Source organism: Belonocnema kinseyi, chromosome 9, assembly GCF_010883055.1.
Source record: "Belonocnema kinseyi isolate 2016_QV_RU_SX_M_011 chromosome 9, B_treatae_v1, whole genome shotgun sequence".
Classification (NCBI taxonomy): Eukaryota; Metazoa; Arthropoda; class Insecta; order Hymenoptera; family Cynipidae; genus Belonocnema; species Belonocnema kinseyi.
In genome coordinates this window covers 81,614,481-81,625,031 of record NC_046665.1, presented here as the reverse complement: position 1 = coordinate 81,625,031, position 10,551 = coordinate 81,614,481, and the positions used below count along the sequence as shown (strand labels likewise).

General features: G+C 31.6%; 2 protein-coding genes across 5 annotated transcripts in view; one reads left to right on the top strand and one right to left on the bottom strand.

The window, feature by feature from the left end:
* The window catches only part of LOC117180921 (profilin), a 17,052-nt gene extending 12,405 nt beyond the window's left edge, over positions 1-4,647 (top strand). The window contains exon 4 of the mRNA XM_033373551.1: positions 3,707-4,647. The gene's annotated coding sequence lies outside the window, so the exon portion shown is untranslated. The remainder of the gene's footprint in view (positions 1-3,706) is intronic.
* A 4,131-nt stretch (positions 4,648-8,778) lies between these two features.
* LOC117179282 overlaps positions 8,779-10,551 on the bottom strand; it is a 298,303-nt gene continuing 296,530 nt past the window's right edge. For all 4 annotated transcript variants that reach the window (XM_033370926.1, XM_033370929.1, XM_033370928.1 and 1 more), the window contains one exon: positions 8,779-10,245. The gene's annotated coding sequence lies outside the window, so the exon portion shown is untranslated. The remainder of the gene's footprint in view (positions 10,246-10,551) is intronic.

Below are 10,551 nucleotides of genomic sequence, written 5' to 3'. Positions count from 1 at the left end.
TCTCTATCCCTTCCACACACTACTCCTTTCCCCTACCGAGTGAGTCACGCCTACCCCGAAAGGGAAATGGCTTAATGGTGTAATAATAATAATAATAATAAAAATATTTGCCGCGACTCCGATCTTGTAGTTCGATGCCGGTTGCACGCGTTCTTGACGCTCTTCATTGGGTATTGCATCAACATTCAACGAGCGTGAAATAGCCTTTACATCCGTAAATGCATAGGCGATTTGTCCTTTCGTGATTCGTGCCATGGGGGTTTACCTCTTGTCACGCTCCGCGGGAGTAGAGCAGATTGAGTCACTAAAGCAAAACAGTACGATCTTTCAGATAATAATCTCTTTATCGGCAGCGAATGATGGCTTTTGACAGATGTGTGATTATTTGCTATTCCTCGTGGCAAAGTTGCAAGAAAGCAGTTCTATAAATAGCCAACGATCCTTAATTCTTTTTTAAAATAGAGTTCAATTTTTGAAGGAAAAAAAATTAATCAGGTTTAATTAATTCGGGCTTTTTAAGAGTAAAATCTTTCGACTAAGAAAAAAAAATGCAGGAAAAATAACCAAATTCAAAAGCATTTATTGTTACAAGTATGAAATCTGATGATAAATGTTTTCTCCGGTTGTGCTGTTTATCTCGAAATGTTAGTTGAGATTGAAAAATGAAATGTAAAATTATAAATGAAACATGCAGGCATTTGTTTTGTGATTAATGAAGTTAAGGCTACTTCCAGGTTTTCTTTTATAAACTTGCTTATACTTTTTCGCCCTTTTATTTCAGATTTACTTAATGAGAGTTTGAAACGTTAGACCTTCGACGCTACTTACATAAAAGAAATTACTACTATTATCTTTCATTGTTTGCCCTACCTTGTCCATAATTTGTTGCCACCAGAAGCATATAAAGCTTTTCTACGAATGTAAATTACTGAATGTTATAAACAACTGCTTTACTTTTTTTTTAAGGTATTATTTGTACTTTTATAGTTTTTTCAAGAAAATTGTTACTTTGATTCTGAAATCATTAGAAAAATTTGTTTGAATATTTTTTAAATTTCAGAACCTTGTTTAAATTCCTAGGAGCGAAAATCAATTGGGAAAGGTGGGCGCAAAAACGAGTTAAAAATGAACAAGGATTGTACCGTATATTATAACGTTGATATTATGACTATTATGTCGCTCTATTATGTTAACGAGTTAAAGAGGAAAGAAAAAAAACAAGAATCGTATAGTGTTTTGCAATATAATGTATTATACCATCGTCATTTTTCCCACAACGTTCTTAACATGAATTTGAAATTGAGTAATTTCTAAATTGTTCAATTTTCAGATTAAAAGCTTTGAGTAATTTTCTTTATTATGCGTTCAAAAATGAAGAATAAAAAATTTAATAATTTTAGATTGAAAGCTGGAAAATTATGTTGTTTCATATTTAAATGGTTCAAAACTGAATAATTTTAGGGCATTTCAGTCATTCAAATTTATTTATTTAAAATTAAATAATTGTAAATATGAATAGTTCCAAATCCAATAATTTCAAATTAAAAAAATTAAAATATATTCCTAGAATGAAAAATTTTTAAGGAAAATTAATTATTAATAATTATTAAAAATTATTTTGCTTAAAATGGAAATCTGTCTTAATTGCACAATTTAAACGTTGAAAAATTTGTAATAGAAAACGTTGAAAAATTTTTTTATTGAAAATGTTGAAAAATTTGTAATTGAAAACTTTGAAAATTAAAAGCAATGGAATATTAGTAACAGCGGTAAAAAGTAAAACGGTCAAATTTTAGCGCAAATTGTTAAGAAAATTCGAAAATTTGTGTATGTGTTCTTTGTGACCCAAATTAAGTAGCACACTTTTCCTTAGGAAATATTAAAATATGAAATAAAATATGAAAAAAAAACGCGACCAGGTTTTTGATAATAAAAGACTTTGTTGAAAATTATGCAAAATGTGGGAAAAAGTCTAAAAGTAAAACTGTTGCAGTCGAAGAATTCTGTAAAAATGGCCCTCTTCCATTTACACTCGATTTGAAAGCATCTTTTTGGAAATATTAAAAAAAAACTGTGCATAATCGTTTTAAATCGGTTTGAAAACTTTGAACCATTATTATTTTTAGACTCAATAAGTATATTGAATTTGGTTTCTAAATAAATTTTTTCGCTGAAATCTACTCGTCCAGTTCTTGCAATTATTAAATAAAATAATGACGTAATTAAAAGTTAGAATTATGTTACGCCGTGTCCTTTTTTGCATTGTTATATGTAAAAAAAATGCCAACTTTGTGCGTGCAGGAAACGATTTGGCTGACTTAACAAAATGTTTGTTAGTTAAAAATATATAGAATATAGTTAAGTGGAAAATAAAATAATTGGTTGACGAAACTAAGTTTTATTTTTTTATTTTAACCAAATATTTTGGAAAATGGAGTATTTGGTTGATTCAGCCAAAAAATTTGGTTAGGTCAAATAAAAAAAGTTTCTCGCTCATTTTTTGAACGAGTAATCAATCACCTTTCTTAGTCAGCAATGATTTTTAATGCTACTTGCGCTCTTCGTACCGATAATTTCGGATGGTAGTGTAATAAGAAATATATTAATTTTCATTTCACAATGAACACATGTCAAGTTTCTTGGGCTCTTAACAATTTCAATTATCATAAAAATAATGTATTCTATGCTTTTAGATGGTAATAACTCACTTTAATGTCATATTTATTATTTTAATGGTATAAGCTATAATTGAAATTCGCACAAAATACGAACCTTCCACTAAACACCTGGTACCTGGATTTTGTGTTATTAATTACTTTTATTGGATATCAAACTATACCAAAAAAACATGGATAAAAAGTTTTCGTGGCCTGCATGTCCGGTTTATACATTTTCTTTCATTAATGACTTGTTCTCGATGCCCAAATAAATAAAAAAAGAAGTTTCTTCTGAATATCCTTATCGGAAGACTGCATTTTATCCCGACATGCTTTTTCTGATATGTACGAATAAGTGTGTGGGTGGATAAAACGCTGTTTTCCGATAAGATTATTGAGATGGATGTTTTTCTGGTGTGGTCTGACAACCAGACATTTGGACAAACGTTATGATTTTTTTTGATTTTTTTTTTTTTGGTTGGATCCAGTACAAGTAATTAATGAAAGTGAATTTATGAACCGGACGTTTAGAGGAAAGTAAGAAGCTTTTCCGTCCTTTTTCCCGTGGACTTCAGAGTGCATGGGTGGACCAAACACCGGCTTCCGATAAGAATATTGGGATGAAACTTTTTCTGGTATTTCCGACATCAAATACAAGTAGTAAATAAAATAAAATGCAAAAACCGAAAGTTTAGAGAAAAATTATAATTTTTTCCAAATTTCCGTGTACATTTCAGAGCGAGTCAGTGGATACAACGCAGTCTTCCGATAATAATATTGGGATTAATCTTTTTTTGTTGCCGCATGACGTCAAATAAAAGTAATTAATAAAAGAAAGTCAGAGTACCGAGCGTTTAGTGGAAAGTTCGAATTTTTTCTAATATCAAATATAGCTTATTTCATTATCATAATAAATATGATGTTATAATGAGTTATTACTATTCAACGTGACATCAGTTACATGACACAGCTCGCGATTTAGTTTAATTATAAATTTATCGAATGTCCTAAATCTAACCAGATTTTTTTCTTCGTTTTTTTTGTTCCAGTGACCTCTGGGACCCAGCACAAATATCTAATATTAATAATAACGATACGGTCGATGATTTTTTAATGACAGCGAATGAAATGAACCCATCGTGCCGCACGAGACACGCCGAAGCTGCCGCAAGTCTCCTGCTCGAAATGATGAGAGCATCAGCACCATTATCACCGTCATCGGCAGCAGCAACGTAAGCCAGTCATCGTTTCTCTCTTCTTCAAGTCGACATGGAACATCCGCGAAAAGAAAGGAAACACACACACATACACCTAACACTGTCACACGCACTCGCCCCCACTTTCCCTCTTTTTCTCTCTCTCTTTCTTTCTCTCCTCTCTAATTTTTATTCCTCTTATCCTTTTCTCATTCTCTCACTCACGAATAAACCCCTGTGGGGGCGATCGTAAATCGCGTTTCCGTCGAGTAACAAAAAACTAAAAAAAAAAAAAAAAAATCAAGTATCTCACCATCTCACATGCGACTTCAACCAAATTGTGTACTTGACCGCTTACGCGGGGCTTCGCTGACGAAAAAAAAACACATAACTAAGTTAAGTGTAAACGATAATAATAACTATTATATTAATATTACATAAACTATTGTCTTTAAGTTACAGTCTTTTTGTAGCTGCGAATAGTGTACGAGCGTGAGAGAAAATATGAAATTTAGAAAGATTTAAAAAATAAAAGAGAGAGAGTGAAATAGGAATTGAAGAAGTGAAGAAAAAAGTGGGTGCGTGTAATCGTGCAGATGAGGAGTCTGGCGGCGATCTCTTGAAGAAAAGAAAATCGAAAGCAGGGCGAACATGTGGCGGCGTGAGCGATGCGCTCCTGAAAATATTCCGGAACGCGTCCTCCCTAATTCATAGATGCGGTCCTTTTAGCTATTTACTTGTCTTATTATTGCTGCGTGTAAGAAAAGATTTGAAAATTCGTTAGAAAAAAAAAATGATAATGAAAATGAAAGAGAGGAATGACAAACGACGTGTCATATTGCTGAGATTTTTATCGAGGAAGTTGGGCGTTGTAGCTAAGGATGAAAGGGCGAGTCGCGACACGAATCACGAATTACACCTACATACAAAACAAGAAATCAGACACACAACACATTTTTAAAACAAAACACACACAAATGCGGTGAGAGGAATACGAACCGCGATGTAAATGTCAATGGTACACCGAGTAAATCGTCCTTCTTTCCTTAGGAAAGAGGAAAGAGAAAAGGAGAGGTGACAGTCGAAATAAGTCCGGTTGAATGCCTATAGCGGGCAGAAGTAGTAGAAACCGGTTAGGATGTGTTTTTTTTTTGTTTACATCTCTGCTCTAAAATCTCCAAGATTTGACCAAAATTTTTTAGCTCACAACCCGGAAAGTGTGCGTGAAAGAACTATTTTCTACAGATTTTGGTAAAGCTTTTTGATACCAGTAGAAGTGAAATAAATCTTGATCTCGTTTCTCGCGCAGATTTTTCGGGATTGTTCTGTTTAAGTTGTAAGTAAGATTTTGTTGTTAAATTTTCTCGCGTGCCATAGCGGACAGCAAAGCCTAAAAGAATTGTTGGTACCGACAAAAAGGACGACGTCATCGCGGTTCGCCTGTCACTGCGACCGATTCGCAGTCATTCATTGTCACTCTGCTGCTACCGACTATTAACTACTACTATTACTGCTATCGCTACTATTACTATTACTGGTTGCTTGTCGATTCGTGTGATGCCAAGCAGCGGCCCAAACTACTATGTAATGATTTTTATTGATAACAAGAAAGGAATAAAAGATTGAAGTATAACTGGAGTCGAGAAGATTTAAAGGTCACATGAAGAAGGCAGTTCAGTCGTTCTTTCTTTTGTCTTTACTGTTCCCTAGGGATGTCTGTGTCGTCGCGCGACCCAGCGTCGAAACGAGGGAGATGCCTCGAATCTTGAAACAAAATTTGCACGGAAAAAAAGTGACTGAATATCAGACTTTTATGATGGAAAGAGATTTTAACGGAATTTTTGGTTATTTGATCTCTTCCTCGAATTTGGAAATGATATTAAAAGTTTAAGCATTAATTTAGATGTTTTTGTGTCGGATTTATTTGGTGTTTGTTTCATTGTAATTGTATTTGCTGAAATCGATAATTCCCCTTATTCGGCGATCGGTCGGGGTGTATTTATATATTTTAAGCACGGGACAACGAGAGAGAGAGGAGAGCATGCGAGAAAAGAGGGTGAAGAGCGGAAAAGAACTCTGACGTTCGGTGTAGCTTTGTAAAATGAAACTTTCTCCGAACATTTTTTTTTGCATACGTCGAAAGTAAGATTGTGTTAAAAGAGTAATAAATTTGTATAAAGTGGTGTACAAGGCGTGTTTGCTTTGACCTGAAAAGTAGAGCCACGATCTCAACTCAAAATTATTTTCCTCCTGGTAGAATTAGGTGAACCTTTTTTTTTTTGTAAGTTTTCGTCTCGAGAATATTGCCCGAATACCAGTTCTCGATAACTTTAAGGTCTAAACTTACCTTTCTTAAATATTCTCTTTGCTAGAAAAAATTTGAAATTTTTATGGATTTTCGTTATACTAAAAAAAGGATGGAAAGTCGAGGTAGTGGAAGTATCGCCCTTAATTAGTCATAGACATTTAAGTGCTTCTAATCGTGTGTTACTAATTAACTTGATCTAGATTTTCTGATTTCCAAGGTTGCGTAAAACTGACAGCGGTCACGAGACGACTTAAATTTACGAGATTTTAAGGAGGCTTTAAAATCCGCCTTTCTAACTTTCGTGCTGGTGGAATCGTCTCCTCATATCGAGGCTATGAATATGAAATGTGCAAGAGATGATTTTTTTTATCTTAAAAATATCATCGGACGCCTCTTTCAAGGTGAGACTTTGGATTTAATATCGAACCTCCCGTCCGAGAAATTCCAAAGGAAATGCAGCGTTGCAATGGAGAAGAATTTTTAATATTAGAAGTTTTGGAACCAGAAGTTACTATTATATATAATATATTGAATTTATAGAGTTATTTTGTAAAATTCAGCGAAAATTTCTAGAAATCATCATTTCATTAAAATTACCCCAATTTAATTTAAAGAGTACCCTTCTTTTTCCCTGATTATATTGTATTTAGCTTGAATTTCCTTTAATCCAGTTTTAATTTAAATTTATCAATATGACCAATATTACCAATATTTGTAATTCATCCTGAATTATCTCGTAATTTTCGGATACTTTAATTGAAATTACCTTTAATTTAATAAGTGAATGAACCTAATACAATTATGCACTTGTTACAGTTATTAAATTAGACGAAAGTAATTGATTCAATATTTTTACTCAAATTCTTCTGAATTTACCTCACTATAACTGTATTCATTTCAATTTTCCTGCTTTCTCTTTTAAATTTAAATTCTTTAAATTGATTTCTGATAGCGGCAAGGTTGTAATGAACTGCATTTTTTTTTTTTTAATATACTTTTTTGACATTTCTATATAAGTCGACCCATTGAACTCAAAATTGAAATTTTTTTTAATATAATCATGTGTATATATATGTAAATTTTTTCTGTTTCCCAGATGCGGAAAGTTTTTTTTTTTTTGTTTTAAAAATAAAAACCTTTTTACCGTATTAATTTCAAACAAACTTTTTTATATTCCAAACACAACGATACTATATCTAATTTATTTGTTCGAGATGCATGGATCGACCTATTGTGGAACCTTGTGACCTACTAGTACCGATTTGTGAAGTTGAAAAAAGTGGTTAATTCTGTTATGAGAAAAACTTTTTTGATATAAGGATTGCTCGCGTCATCGAGTCGCGTCGAATGACTTATTGAAGAATCTTCCATGTCTTCTTATGATCTACAATGTAAAATTAATATAAATAATACCTATTTATATTAAATTTTTTTTTGTTATTTATATATGAGAAAAATTTTATATTTAAAATATAGCAGTACTGTATTTGATCTAATTTTCTTCGCGTCTTCCAGGCGCATCGATTGGCCTATTGATGGTCGTATTATCTGAAAATGGGATTTTCGGTGAGACAAAAATATACCTTAAAAAATAGTGAGTGTTAATTTTTTTATTGTATCAGAGAAAAACTCTGTAAGAAAGCAAAGTGCTTATACGATGAGCACAATTAAATAAATCGCATTGTTTGGACTTTCAGGATTCTTTACAATTCTCCTAAATTACACTGAATTCAGTTCAATTTTTGCCAATTCTTGATTTTTTTGTGTCCTAAAAATTCACTTGAATTTTTCTGGATTCAATTCTACATTTTTGAATTATTTTGATTTTTTTAATTGACTTCAATTCTTTTGATTTCACTTTTGTCAACTCTTTGGATTTTCAATTGTTGTGAATTCACTTTAATTCTTCTGAATTGTTTCGAATTAACATAAATTATTTTTATTATTTACAATTGCATTTTTAAAATTATTATTTGGAAGTCACTTGAATTATTAAAAAAAAAATGTATGCCGTTCACATTTTCTTAAATTCAAATCAATATTTGTGAACTATTCATTTTTTTTTTATTCTTCTGAATTCACTTGATTTCTTTCGATTTTGTTTCAATTCTACTGAAGATTAATTTTTTTTTAATCCATTAGAATTCTTATTTGTTTGATGTTTTGTTAATTCTCAGATTTGTTTTGAATTCACTTTGATTCATTAGAATACCCTTTAATTCTACAAAATTTAATTACATTTTTTGAAATTGAAGTATTATTTTGAATTTTTGCAAAGCAACGAGAATTCTATTTATTCCTTGGATTTTTCTTGTTTTATTTCAATTCTACTGAATTAAACTAATTTCTTGTTAAATATTGGGATTCTTTTGAATCCCGATGTTCATAAAAATGACCAGTGGAATTTGCGGGATGCAAGATTCGTTTTGAATTTCACCTGGAATTCACTTAAAATTCAATCGAATAAAATTAAATGCAGAATTTACATCGAATTAATTTAAAATTCCACAAGGCCAAATAAAAGTATATAAATTATTCTTCCCAGCCAAATAAAATGCAAAACAACATCGGAAGGACAGGGGGTTGATTAATAAAACACCAGAGGACTTTCCTACGATTACTTTATTATAATTTAAAAATTATATTAAATATAATAATCGCATTACCGTGATTGTTTATCGTATTTCATTATATTATCAGCAAAAATCTCAATTAATCATATATTATCCTTATTAATGTTATTAAGAATATTGTTATCGTTACTGGGCGTGTCGTCGCATTATTAGTAACATTGCAACATGTTAATGATTCTATGAACTTGCAATCGTAATTCAATAATAACATCTCTGTCTACAAATCACTCACACGATCGCAGTCTCTTTCAAATTTTATATTTCACACGTTGCAAATCATCTACACGTTAAAGTGACCTATTCTCAAATACTCTTTTTAAAAAGTAATCATTCATAAAGAATAATTCGACGTTCGTGGCGATATTCATTACCCTAATAATAAGGACGATTATCGCAGTTTTACGGTGTCCTCTAGGACGTTTCGTGAAACGTTCTGAGAAAAACCTCTCCGGAAATTTCAGTCCGAAATTATTAATTTAATTAAATTTCATTAATAATTTCTCATTCAAAAACTTTTTAACTACGAAGCCCTATACGATGTGTAGAACCGAGTAAAATATGTACGTCATTTTTTTTCGATCATAATCGATAGAACGTCCTTCCCAAACTGAAAATCTTCCCTCACCAAGATTATTCCTTTTCGTTTTAAAACAATTCTAAGCTCGGTGCAATTTCAGCCTAATGTCGTCCATGACACGTTTTGCTACACATAAATAATTAGACAAAAAAATATATTGCCGATAAATAGTCTAAAATTTGGCACTGATAAGAAAAGAAGAATTTATAAATAAATATTTTTCATTGAATGATTGGGAATTAATTTAAAACTAATGTATTTACAAAGAGTAACTGCATTTCCTGCTTGAAAAGTAAAAGTTATATAAAATCTTAATCGAGATTTTAGTGATTAATAAAAAATAGGTATAAAATTTGTTTAGAATAGGGGCGATATTAGGCCGCTCTCTAAATTTTTTTTTCGTTTTTAGAGAAAACCGGCATTAATCGGCGTTATTATTGACCTAGGCTTTTAATTCGAACTCGCTAGAACGTTTCTGAATCACATTGCGTACTTTTACATGGTCTGTGCAAACGTTAAACACATATTCGTAAAACCAGAGTCTACCAACGTCACGACAACATTATTATACACGTATATTTATCTTTGTCGAAAATCGCAAAAAACACTTTACTACCCCGTGCTGAAACGGCTCGACAAAAAAAGAACAGGCTTTCTCTCTCGCTCTCACATTCGTCTACGACAATCATGCGTATTAAGTGTTTTTTTCTCTATTTCTTAGTTCGCTTTTTTTTTGTTACCAAAAGGCAGGAGAGATGAAGATTCGAATGATGGCGGTTTTTCCTCCGTCCCGTCTTTGACTTCGTGGATGTCATTTGAAGTTCGTTAAACGATTCTCACCTCTAGGCTTGCAGCAGTTTCAAAAAGGATTGTCCTGCAATGAAAAAATTAATTCTTTTCTCATATTTCACGAAACAAATATTCTGATGTTTCATTTTTTCATCCTATCTTGGAAAAAGTGATGTTACCAAATATCTCGATAATATCGGACACATTGATGTTTAAAACCTGATTGGTTTAGAGACTGTTTTCAGTTTGTTTAATTATTAAAAAAAGATTACGAATTTATGCACTACCAATTTTTAAAATTAAAATGCCTAAATAAATAATGTTTCATGCTGACATTGACTTCTAAATACTTCGAAACATTATTGTCAAAAGGAAAACTTTTAATAAAAAA